The following is a 13,989-nucleotide window of genomic DNA, read 5'->3' on the forward strand; positions in this document are numbered from 1 at the left end:
AAACCTTCCGTTCATGCCATTGATCAAATAACATCACTGCCTCAAGCTCTTCAATTGTCGTTTTGATGCTTTCATTTTCTTCAGGTTCCTGAATTGTGTCAAGCCTTGAGTACAAATCTGTCTTTTCTTGTTCAGTTGAAGTTTGATCTTTTTTACATTCAACTGTTTCCTGTAATTGCTATTTTTCTTTATTTACGGCGCTCGTACTTGTTACAGCGTTGACACTTCTAGCCATCTGCTGATCCCCACGAATTTGGCAAATTCCCCATGGTGATGGGAATTTAATAACCTGATGTAGAGTTGATGGGACAACATCCATATCGTGTATCCATGGTCTCCCCATGATCATATTGTAGGCCATTTCCATATCAACTACCTGAAATTTAGTTTCCTTCACAACACCCATAGCAAAAGTTGTTAGAATTACCTCACCTTTTGTTACTACACTTGAATTGTCGAAGCCTGACAAGGTGTGCGCCTTGGGTATCATTTTGTCTTCAGCTTGCATTTCCCGTAGTACCCTTAGTAATATAATATTTACAGAACTCCCTGGATCAATCAAAACTCATTTTACATTAGTATCATGTACAAGTAAAGATATTACCAGTGCGTCATCATGTGGAGTTGTCACTCCTTCGGTATCTGCGTCATCGAATGAAATACTTTCATTTTCAAGGACTTGCCGCACCCGTTTCCCGTGTGTAATTGTTACCTTAGAAACCTTGTTGGAGGCTGTGTAGGTTATGCCGTGAATATCTTCTCCCCCGCTTATGACATTTACTGTCCTCTTGGGTGAAGGAGGTTGTGGTGGCTCTTGCCTGTTTTTCATATAAGCTTGTTTTCCTTTCTCACTAAATAACTCAGTGAGGTACCCTTGCTTCAATAGAAGATCCACTTCACTCTGCAAGAATCTACATTCTGAAGTTTTGTGCCCGTGATTTTAACACTCCTTAAATTTATAAAAGTTTCAAGATACGCTAATTATAGAACTAAATTATTATTATTATTACTATTATTTTTATCTTGTTTATAGTGATATATATATATATATATATATACACACACACACACACACACACACACACACACACTTAAATAATTGGATATACAATTATGAAAATGTTAATAATTTTAATATTGTTAAGTATTAAAGGTGGGTATCATTAATTAGTAGTTAAGTCACAAAAGAAAAAAAAAAGTAGGTTGAAAGCAAATAAAATAATAAAAAAAATACAAAAGGCTTAAAGCCTTGGAATAAGAATGAGCGTAATTCTCATTCAGAAAGGCAAGAAGCCTATTTCTAACAAACAAGGAAATAAAGAGGCGCAGAACACACAAAAAAAACACATACGCGGGGGTAGGAACAGAGGCGGACAGATATTGCAGCGAAAACAATTCTAGGGTTCTTCATAACTCACTTATTCTTGAACTCATGTTTGTAAAATCCCCTATTATCAATTACCCTACAATAGTAATAGGTAAGAATAGAATAGTTAATTCCCTTCTCCCTCTATATCAATAATAGATTTCATATTTAGGTGTAGTACTTTAAAATTGATTAAAATACACTGATTGTTGTAGAAACAATTGTTTGACGGGTATAAATTTGACTGGAGTCTACGTATTGGCCCAAGGAGTATTGAGGTGAGTTGATATAACCCTTTACTAAAGTGGTTTAACTCACAAAAGCACGCATACAAGGTGTTTGATGAATTGCTTAAAAGAGTTTATCTTTATTTAATTAGAGCGAGTGAGTACCCATTAATTTAGAATTGTTCTAGCAAAAGTTTAGATGATCTATTATGCTATATGTGCTTAAATTTTTATATTTTTGTGTAATTCTTATATGCTATTTTCATGTTGAAGATTATGAAGAAGAAAGAGTCTTTAGAAATATTTTTATATGTTTATTTCATTCTTATGCCATGCTTTACATTTAAGGGCACCAATATGAGCATGTACATAATGTTCTATAAAGAAAAGATTTAGACTTGAAAAAGTCACAAGGAAGAAGTTTTAGAAAGAAAAGATTTTTGGGGAGTATCCGTTATTCTGAGAAGGGGTCATCGTCCAGGCCGAGGGTCCTGACCAAGGCGTTGACTTCCTGAAACTACTTGTGCCAAAGTAGGGAGCACATGAGCCGAGGGTCTCGTTGCTGAGAATTTACTTAGCCATGCTAAGGTATGATACATGAGCGCTGAGAACCATGAAGCGAGTGGCACCTCGTGGATTGGACCTATTCGATCAGGTTGGGATCGAACCCGTGCCGATCACACGGTGACTGAGACAGAATTAAGTCAGGATAGTTGGAACTCCCAAAGTATAAAGTGAAGTAATTTTTTTGTAAAGAAAGAAAAAGAAAAGAATTTCTTTTAGAATATTCGTAAATTGCTATTATGCAATTATTTTAGAATTATTCTTATAAGCTTTATGTTTTACATGCATTTAGAATATTTGCTCGTAATGTATATGTTATTAAAGTTTCTCCTCCTGTTGTTGAGACTCACTGAGTACAATGGATGGTACTGACGTTCTCTTTTGGGAACCTACGTTGGTCTGCGGTACAACATAGGAACCGGATTTGCAGGCGAACAGGTTACGAGTTAGGACTTCCTTCCCTTCCAGTGATATTGATGAGCTCCGCTTTTGTTCGTGGAGTATTCTTAGAGTCATTTTCATTTAGCTATTTCTTTGTTTATCTAGAGAACTGACCAGGAAATCTCATGTCCTGAGCAGTGCGTCAGTTTATCAGTAGAGGCTTCATAGACATAGTAATTGGGTTGAGATTCATATGTTATTTTATAATAACTTAGCAATAATTCAGTAGTTACAATGAATAAAGTTTTGGAGTTGATTTATTTAAATATTTCAATTAATCAAGAGTATTTGGTTAGAGTATTGCTTTGTTGCATATAAAGTGTGGAGCTATAATAGATTGAATAAGCAGAGATGGTTCGCTCGATCAGGTTCAGTGATCGAGTGCCGGTCTCGGCTTGTTTAGAAAATGGGTCGTGACAAACTTGGTATCAGAGCCTCAGGTTTATGGAGTCCTAGGGGTCTATAAAGTCGTGTTTGTAGAGTCTTGTTTATGTGTATGAAGCGCGCCATACTTATAAACAGGAGGCTACAAGCATTTAGGAAAAATCTTTTTTTTTCATACTTTAGATCGTGCAGTAGAGCCTACCTCTAAGAAATTATCTAATGTATTCTTTTCTCCAAAACTCGCAGAAATGGCTCGTACTTGCAACTCTGACACCGACACTTAGGATGCTGCTCAAGAAACTATTGCTACTATTGTGGCTCGAGGCATAACTAAAAAGGCTCGAACTCAGAAAAGGAAGGGTAAATGCACAAGGGGGGTTCAAGTACCCCAGGTTGAACATGAAGAAGGGGTGGAGCATGATGAGCAAGTACCTCAGGATCCAACGCCAACCCCAACAGCAGCTCCGACTCAAACAACTATATCCCCAGAGGTGGGTCAGATGTTCAATGCAGTCAACAGTGCTATGGAGATGTTTAAGGACTTTATGGCCAACCAGAACGAGAAAAGAGATAAGATTCCACCTCAAACAAATAGGCAGAAAATTCTGAGTCCTCAAGAGTGAATGAATTTCTGAAGTTGAGTCCTCAAGTGTTCCATGGTTCTATAGTTGATGAAGATCCAATGTTATGGATGGAGGGTGTTAAGAAAGCCCTCCGAGTGATGAAAGTATTTGATGACAAAGTTGTGGAGCTGGCTGCTTACTAGCTTAGAGATGTGGCTGGCGCTTGGTTTGAGATGTGGGAAAAGAGAGAGATGAAGATGATGGTCCACCTACTTGGGAAGAATTTGAAGAGGCCTTCATGGCTAACTTTATCCCAGAAGAGGATATGGCAGCTAAGGCTACAGAGTTCGAACAGATCAAGCAAGGGAATAAAAGTGTGCAAGAGTACTACATGGAATTCATAAGGTTAGCTAAGCATGCTCCTCACATGGTTAAGACAGAAAAAGCAAAGATTCGCAGGTTTGTTGGCGGTTTGGCTTACCACATTAAGGATACGACATCAGCTGTAGCGGTAGGAATGACAACTTTCTCATCTGTTGTGGGGTTCGCCAAGCACTTAGAAAAAGACAGACAACAAAGGAGAGAAGAGAAAGAGCATAACAAGAAATCCCGGACAATGGGCAGGTTTAATGGTACATCCAGCAGAGGCGGAAGGGATTCCTCTAATAAGGAGTCATTAGCACCAGCTCAGTTCAGTCATCAGTCAGGTGGTGGGTCTTCCTTCAGACGTACTCAGAGTAATGGAAATCAGTCTCGCCAGAATCAGAATTTTAGGACATCATCCTCACATAGCCAGAGTCATGCTGAGCAACATTCACACTAGCAAAGTCTTTGTGGAACATATAAGCGGCAGCATTCAGGTCAGTGCAAGCTCGGGTTTCATGGTTGCTACCATTGTGGAGACATTGGTCATATAAAGGCCAACTGCCCAAAGTTGCAACGTAATTTCAGTGGTGGATCAACTCGTCCTTCTAGTTCCTCAGCTACTGCAGTTGCACCACCTCAGGCTCGTGGTTCTCATAATCAGTCCGGGCATGGAGCAGGCAGAGGTGCAGACCGAGTTACTCAGGGAGGGGGACAACCCCGTTTATTTGCTACACTTGATCGTCAGAGTGCAGAGGCATCTGCAGAAGTTATTACAGGTATACTTTTAGTCTGCTCACATAATGTTTATGCCATAATGGATCCAGTTTCAACATTTTCATATGTGACTCCATACTTTGCAATTAACCTCGGACTAGACCTGAACAATTTAGTGAGTCATTCATAGTATCTACTCCAGTTGGCGAGTCAGTGAAAGTCACCAGAGTCTATAGAGGCTGTACAGTTTCAGTCCAAGGTCGCAACACCAAAGCTGATCTCATAGAGTTAGAAATGGTGGATTTTGATGTGATCATGGGTATGGATTGGTTGTCTTCCTGCTATGCCATGTTAGATTGTCATGCCAAGATAGTCAGGTTCCAATTTCCAAATGAAGAAGTCTTAGAGTGGAAGGGTAGTTCAACATCGCTTGTAGGTAAGTTTATTTCTTATCTTAAGGCACAACGAATGATCGGTAAGGGATGTCTCGCCTATTTGGCTCACATTATTAATCCAGAATCAGAACCACCAACTCTTCAGTCAGTGCCAATTGTTAGAGAATTTCCAGAAGTTTTCCCAGATGACCTTCCCGGACTTCCTCCCGAAAGAATCATAGACTTAGGCATTGATCTCATGCCAGGCACTCAGCCCATATCTATACCTCCCTATAGGATGGCTCCAGCAGAACTTAATGAGTTGAGAGAACAGTTGAAAGACCTTCTTGACAAGGGCTTCATCAGGCCGAGTGTTTCACCGTGGGGTGCCCCGGTCCTGTTTGTCAAAAAGAAAGATGGGTCTCTCAGAATGTGTGTCGACTATCGGCAGTTGAATAAAGTTACCATTAAGAACAAGTACCCACTGCTAAGAATTGATGATTTATTTGATCAACTTCAGGGTGAAAAGTACTTTTCAAAAATAGACTTGAGGTCGGGATACCATCAGTTGAGAATCAGAAAGGAGGATATATGTAAAACAGCCTTTAGAACTCGCTATGGGCACTATGAATTTCTAGTAATGTCCTTCGGGTTGACAAATGCTCCAGCTGCATTCATGGACCTCATGAACAGAGTTTTCAAGCCATTCCTGGATACCTTTATTATCGTGTTTATAGACGATATTTTGGTATACTCTAAGAGTAAAAAATAACATGCAGAACACCTTAGAATAGCCTTGCAGACCTTGAAGGAGAATGAGCTTTATGCCAAGTTTTCAAAATGTGAGTTCTGGTTGCAGTCAGTAGCATTCTTAGGCCACGTGGTATCTAGTGAAGGAATAAAAGTAGACCCTCAGAAGACAGAAGCAGTCAAGAACTGGCCCAGGCCGTCAACGCCAACTGAAATCAGGAGTTTCTTGGGGTTAGCTGGCTACTATAGAAGGTTTGTAGAGGGGTTTTCCTCACTTGCAGCTCCATTAACTAAGTTGACTCATAAAGCAGTTAAGTTCCAATGGTCAGACGCTTGTGAGCAGAGTTTTCAAGAGTTAAAGAAGAGGTTGACCACTGCACCTGTGCTAACCTTGCCAACAGGTTTGGGTGGGTTCACAGTGTATTGTGATGCCTCCAGAGTGGGCCTTGGTTGTGTTCTTATGCAAAATGGAAAAGTTATTGCTTATGCTTCCAGGCAGTTAAAGAATCATGAAAAGAACTACCCCACACACGACTTGGAGCTTGCAGCAGTGGTGTTTGCATTAAAAATATGGCGACACTACCTTTATGGCGAGCATTCTGAAGTGTTTACAGATCACAAAAGCCTCAAGTACATTTTCAAGCAAAAAGAACTAAATTTGAGACAGAGAAGGTGGCTCGAGCTATTGAAGGATTATGACATCAATATCCTTTATCACCCGGGCAAAGCTAATGTGGTAGCAGATGCACATAGTAGGAAGTCAATGGGTGTCTTGGCCCATCTTGCAGTACAAAGGCGATCTTTGGGTCGAGAAATTCAAAAACTAGCAAATGATGGAATTAGATTGGATGAGACCGAAGAAGGACACATAACTGCTTATGCCTTAGCACAATCCTCCCTTGTTGCGCATGTTAAGGCTAAGCAAGACGAAGATCCGTACTTAGTGAAATTAAAAGAAGGAGTCAGAAGCAAAGAAATCACTGCTTTCACTCTAGGAAGTGACGGAGTTTTGAAGTTGAATGATCGGTTATGTGTGCCTGATGTAGATGGTCTTAGGAAGGCAATAATGGAGGAGGCTCACAGTTCGAGATACTCTATCCACCCAGGTGCTACCAAAATGTATCTAGATTTGAAAGAGTTGTATTGGTGGAAAGGCATGAAGAAACAAGTAGCAAATCATGTGGCTAAATGTTTAAATTGTCAGCAAGTCAAAGCCGAGCATCAGAGGCCTGGTGGCCTAGCTCAAGATATAGAGATACCACAGTGGAAGTAGGAGATGATTAATATGGATTTCGTAGTAGGTCTACCTCGCACATACCGTAAACATGATTCAATTTCGGTTATTGTAGACCGACTGACAAAGTCCATGCATTTCCTATCAGTAAAGACGACAGACTCCCCAGAGCAGTATGCACGGTTGTACATAAAAGAAATAGTCCGATTGCATGGTACTCCAATTTCATTCATATCTGACAAAGGCCCTCAGTTCACGACAAATTTTTGGCAGGCATTTCAGAAAAGATTAGATACCAAGGTCAATTTAAGCACCGCTTTTCATCCACAGACCGATGGCCAGGCAGAAAGGACCATTCATACTCTTGAAGATATGATGCGTGTGTGTGTTATAGATTTTAGAGGTAATTGGGATGATCACTTGCCACTTATAGAATTTGCTTACAATAACAGCTACCAGGCCAGCATTGGTATGGCTCCTTATGAAGCATTGTATGGGCGGAGATGTAGGTCTCTGGTGGGTTGGTTTAAACCAGCAGAGGTGCCGTTGATTGGTCCAGAGTTTGTTTGTGAGGCCTTGGAGAAAGTTCAGCTAATTAGAGAAAGACTTAAAGCGGCACAGAGTCGTCAAAAGTCTTATTCTGACAAGAGGCATCGTGAGTTAGAGTTCATGGTTGGTGATAAGGTGTTTCTGAAAGTTTCACCAATGAAAGGAGTTATGAGGTTTGGTAAGAAAGGGAAACTTAGCCCTAGATTTATCGGACCTTATGAAATTCTAGAAAAGAAAGGAAACGTGGCTTATAAGCTAGCACTACCCGTTGAGTTGTCCTCTGTTCATCCTGTCTTTCATGTGTCTATGCTTAGAAAGTACATCCATGATGAGTTGCATATAATACCTGTCGATACCATAGAAATTAAGGAAGGCCTGACTTATGAAGAGGTACCTATAGAAATTCTCGATAGGCAAGTAAGAAAGTTAAGAACAAAAGAATTAGCATCGGTAAAAGTTTTGTGGAGTAATCATGATTCAAAAGAAGCTACGTGGGAGGTCGAGGAAGATATGAGGAAGAAGTATCCTTATTTATTTGAGTAACAAGGTATGTGAACCTAGGTTTGACTTGACATTTATATTTCATTTATTAATACAAGTTAGCAAGTGTTTATGTCCTTCTTAGATTATACTTAGTTGTTGTAGTAATTTAGTTTATGCCATAGTATATTTAATTTATTAAAGTGATTTACTTGTGCTAGAGTTGTTGTGCTTTAGATTCTTGTTAGTTATCGTGGTACCTCCTTGTCGGAGTGTGAGTAATTAATTTATGAGCTGCGTATGGTGCATATGAATGGCCTGTTATGGTATATTTGGTTGTTGTTGGTGTAGTTGTGGTATTTGTGACAGGGATATGTTTTTGGATAGTCCAATTTACAAGGGAAACTCTGCCGAAATTTTTAAAATTTTAGGGAGTCAGCCAAAATTTTGAATCCCTTGCAAGAGTGAGTAGTGCTAAGAAAATTTAAGAGGTTCAAGAACTTAAGGAATGATTGTTAGCGCACGAATAAGGTCCTAGCAACATTCGAGGACGAATGTTTTTAAGAGAGGAAGATTTTAACACTCCTTAAATTTATAAAAGTTTCAAGATACGCTAATTATAGAACTAAATTATTATTATTACTATTATTTTTATCTTGTTTATAGTGATATATATATATACACACACTTACACACACACACTTAAATAATTGGATATACAATTATGAAAATATTAATAATTTTAATATTGTTAAGTATTAAAGGTGGGTATCATTAATTAGTAGTTAAGTCACAAAAGAAAAAAAAAAGTAGGTTGAAAGCAAATAAAATAATAAAAAAAAAATACAAAAGGATTAAAGCCTTGGAATAAGAATGAGCATAATTCTCATTCAGAAAGGCAAGAAGCCTATTTCTAACAAACAAGGAAATAAAGAGGCGCAGAACACAAAAAAAAAAAACACATACGCGGGGGTAGGAACAGAGGCGGACAGATATTGCAGCAAAAACAATTCTAGGGTTCTTCATAACTCACTTATTCTTGAACTCATGTTTGTAAAATCCCCTATTGTCAATTACTCTACAGTAGTAATAGGTAAGAATATAATAGTTAATTCCCTTCTCCCTCTATATCAATAATAGATTTCATATTTAGGTGTAGTACTTTAAAATTGATTAAAATACACTGATTGTTGTAGAAACAATTGTTTGACGGGTATAAATTTGACTGGAGTCTACGTATTGGCCCAAGGAGTATTGAGGTGAGTTGATATAACCCTTTACTAAAGTGGTTTAACTCACAAAAGCACGCATACAAGGTGTTTGATGAATTGCTTAAAAGAGTTTATCTTTATTTAATTAGAGCGAGTGAGTACCCATTAATTTAGAATTGTTCTAGCAAAAGTTTAGATGATCTATTATGCTATATGTGCTTAAATTTTTAGATTTTTGTGTAATTCTTATATGCTATTTTCATGTTGAAGATTATGAAGAAGAAAGAGTCTTTAGAAATATTTTTATATGTTTATTTCATTCTTATGCCATGCTTTACATTTAAGGGCACCAATATGAGCATGTACATAATGTTCTATAAAGAAAAGATTTAGACTTGAAAAAGTCACAAGGAAGAAGTTTTAGAAAGAAAAGATTTTTGGGGAGTATCCGTTATTCTGAGAAGGGGTCATCGTCCAGGCCGAGGGTCCTGACCAAGGCGTTGACTTCCTGAAACTACTTGTGCCAAAGTAGGGAGCACATGAGCCGAGGGTCTCGTTGCTGAGAATTTACTTAGTCATGCTAAGGTATGATACATGAGCGCTGAGAACCATGAAGCGAGTGGCACCTCGTGGATTGGACCTATTCGATCAGGTTGGGATCGAACCCGTGCCGATCACACGGTGACTGAGACAGAATTAAGTCAGGATAGTTGGAACTCCCAAAGTATAAAGTGAAGTAATTTTTTTGTAAAGAAAGAAAAAGAAAAGAATTTCTTTTAGAATATTCGTAAATTGCTATTATGCAATTATTTTAGAATTATTCTTATAAGCTTTATGTTTTACATGCATTTAGAATATTTGCTCGTAATGTATATGTTATTAAAGTTTCTCCTCCTGTTGTTGAGACTCACTGAGTACAATGGATGGTACTGACGTTCTCTTTTGGGAACCTACGTTGGTCTTCGGTACAACGTATGAACCGAATTTGCAGGCGAACAGGTTACGAGTTAGGACTTCCTTCCCTTCCAGTGATATTGGTGAGCTCCGCTTTTGTTCGTGGAGTATTCTTAGAGTCATTTTCATTTAGCTATTTCTTTGTTTATCTAGAGAACTGACCAGGAAATCTCATGTCCTGAGCAGTTGCGTCAGTTTATCAGTAGAGGCTTCATAGACATAGTAATTGGGTTGAGATTCATATGTTATTTTATAATAACTTAGCAATAATTCAGTAGTTACAATGAATAAAGTTTTGGAGTTGATTTATTTAAATATTTCAATTAATCAAGAGTATTTGGTTAGAGTATTGCTTTGTTGCATATAAAGTATGGAGCTATAATAGATTGAATAAGCAGAGATGGTTCGCTCGATCAGGTTCAGTGATCGAGTGCCGGTCTCGGCTTGTTTAGAAAATGGGTCGTGACAGTGATCGTTGTGGAATTCGCACCAATGATCTGGATTGCGTCTATTTGGATTTGACCGCATCTCTTTTGGCCACCGTACCTTATCTCACATGCTTCTTAAAACAGCTACGAGTTCGGAGGTAGTGACATTAAAATTATATCCGCCGAATCATGCCTTTAAACTTCTGTCATCATCTCGCGATTCTTGTCTGTTCCGATCATTCCTGAACTTTGAAGACGAGCCAGAATCCCGGTTCCTCGCTTTTTGATCATATTGCTGGCTATCTTGTTTTGACCGTGGGTCTTTTCCTGCAGGTCCCATATATGGATCGTATCTGTTTTTACCTGATCTTTTTTCGGTTTCTGACCTTCGGGTATCTCCCCTTTCTTCATGATGAAACTTAGGTACGGTATCTTCTTCAATTCGCAGCTTCGTGCTATACCTGTTGTAAACATCATTCCATGTGGTTGCAGAAAATTCTCGAAGGCTTTCTTTGAGTCGTCTTGTGGCTTCAGAACTTTTGTCATTTAAATTACTTGCAAAGGCTATTGCAGCCCAATTGTCAGGCACACGAGGTAGAGTCATTCTTTCACGCTGGAATCTATCAACAAAGTTTCTAAGCAGCTCTGAATCCCCTTGTTTGATTTTGAAAATATCTTCCATTATTTTCTCAACCTTTTGTGCTCCCGAATGTGCTTTAATAAAAGAATCTGCAAGCTCAGTAAAAGAATTAATAGAATTTTCAGATAAAAGAGAATACCAGGTTAATGCACCCTTGGTGAGTGTTTCTCCAAATTTCTTGACCAATACTGATTCAATTTCTTGTTTGGTCAAGTCATTGCCTTTTACGCCGGTTGTAAATGCAGTCACGTGGTCACGTGGGTCTGTAGTACCATCATATTTCGGGATGTCAGGCATTTTGAACTTTTTCGGAATTGGAAGGGGAGCAACACTAGGCTTCCATGGTTGTTGTGAGTATTTGTCCATGTCTACTCCTTTTATTACAGGCGGAACTCCAGGGATTTGTTCAATACGCTCATTTTGTTCCTTAAGCTATTTCTGCAAGGTTAGTACTAAATTTTGCAAATATGAATTATTTGAATTACCTGGTCCCCCTTCCTGTGGTTCACTGGGGGTTGCTCCGTTTCCAGAATTATCAAGACCAGAACGGGGATTCTCCAATGTATTATTATTAGGAGTTGGTGTGGGTGGTGCAGCAGGCAATCGACTAACAAGTGCCTGAAGAGCTTTGCCGACCTGTGCATCAATTAGCTTTTGTAAAGCTTCAGTTGTAACTCCTTCAAAATGTTCAGATTGCTCTTGTTGATCAGCACGGGATTCAGTAACAGGAGTGCCTTCACGAGATTGACGTGGTGAATTTAGAGGAGAGGGAACCACGTCATCTTGATTTTGATGTATTTGATTCTCATGGTTTCCCAATGTGTTATTACTATTGTTGTCGGCGTTGTTGTTTGACATGGTGACGACAATAGATAAGATATAGCTTAAAAGGAAAGATTATCAGATTTCCGGTAACGGAACCAATTTGTTTAACCAAAAATCTGAGTTCTTTGGTCAAAGTTAAAAAGAAATTCGGGTTACTGATAATCAAGAGACGAAATAAAATACTTTTGAGAATGATGATAAAACAGCAAATAGTTGTGTATTTCAATGAATTCCCAATAGTATTCCGTGTGTTTACAAATGATGATACTTCTTCCTTTTATAGATAATTCTAGGTAAAAGAATGAAGCCTCAGCTTTAATGATATAATTATGAGTAATAAATGACATTAAATAAGCCGTTATACAATCATTCCTATTAAATACCAATTTCTTTAACGTATCAAGTATTTAATAATGAATTTGGACTCCTTTCTGTCATCAGATCTTTGTCTTTAATGCCTTCTAATCCGTTGGTTGTAAATAATTTAAATTGGTACGAGACTCGTATCTATACGTCGTCTCGTGCCTATTTAAATTCTTCTTCCCGTGGCTGTCTCCATCCGTGCCTCTTAGTCAATTGTTGCGCTTTGACCATTTAACTAAACCACGTGTCATGCCACATCATCTTTAATATAAACTCAGTTTTTTCCCAATACAATAATCCGATAGTGCTCGTTGTCCTTCTTATTAACCAACCTTATATGGGTAACTTCTATCACCGGCGTTACGTCAGAGATCTGTGATTCATTGTTTGAGAGCATCTTAATCGTGCCGGCGGGTAAGGAAATCGACGACATTTTGCCGGAAAAAATTTCAAGGAATTTAGCGAGAAAATGGAGGAGAATTTTGATGAAGAGAACGGGAAACTGATCTCTGAAGTACTGTATCTCTTTGATTTTAGTATGTGTCGTAGCATTAAAAATGTTCTTACTATGTTTTGAAATGAAAAATATTTGGATTAAATTTTTAAGTACTAAAGACAGAGATTGCCCAAGGTTTAGTTGAAGCCAGTTAAAAGTTAAGAAAATTGCAAGTAAAATGACTTCTCACCTATAAGCGAGAAGTCATTTTCTCTCTTTTAATGAAAATGCGATTTAATCAAACATCATAAAATTATATTTCACGACTTTTTTAGAAAATTAATTTTAATTCGTTACACACACAAACGAGAATGGTATGCTGTGCTAGTAGATCGACGACAGTGTGGGAAAATGATTTATCTCTTTGGGTGTGTTTGGGTATGAAGCAAAATGTTTTCCATAGAAAATATTTTCATGGAAAATGAGTGGTTTTATCACTTATTTTACCTTGTTTGGTTGGTAAGTGAAAAAAATTTTCCAAAAAATATTTTCTAGTGTTTGGTTAGATAGTAAAAAATAATTTTTAGGAAAATAATTTTTTTATGCTACTCTACTCGCCCCTTTGGACATGAAAAGACAAAATTTAAGGATTCTTTACATCACCATAGATTCACATTAGCTTAATAAATATAAATCTTATTGTACTTGCAAGATGCATCATTTTGTTATCCGATAATACTCTTAGTGGAACGGGCACAAGATTAAAAATGCTTCTTTTGTTTCCATAATCTGATTTAAAAAAAAAAACAGTTTGGTACACAAAGTATCTCGCATTTACGCAAGATTCGGGGGAGGATCGCATCGCAAGAGGGTGTGATGTAGATAACTTATCTGAATGCAAGCATTAGTGGTTGCTTCTAAGCAGAGAGACAGATCTAGATTTAAAGGTGGCAGGTGTCAAAATTTCTTCTAATGTATACCTTATAATAACTACTAATATATAGTTTGTTCGGGACGTTTGTCCAGTTTATTTTTTAGTTTATTCGGGCAATTTAATAAGCACTTTATTTGCAAATATAAAAATTACATCAATTTTCCAGACCCTACTTATGGAATTTCA

The sequence above is a fragment of the Nicotiana tabacum genome, chromosome 5 (genome assembly GCF_000715075.1).
Source record: "Nicotiana tabacum cultivar K326 chromosome 5, ASM71507v2, whole genome shotgun sequence".
Taxonomy (NCBI): Eukaryota; Viridiplantae; Streptophyta; class Magnoliopsida; order Solanales; family Solanaceae; genus Nicotiana; species Nicotiana tabacum.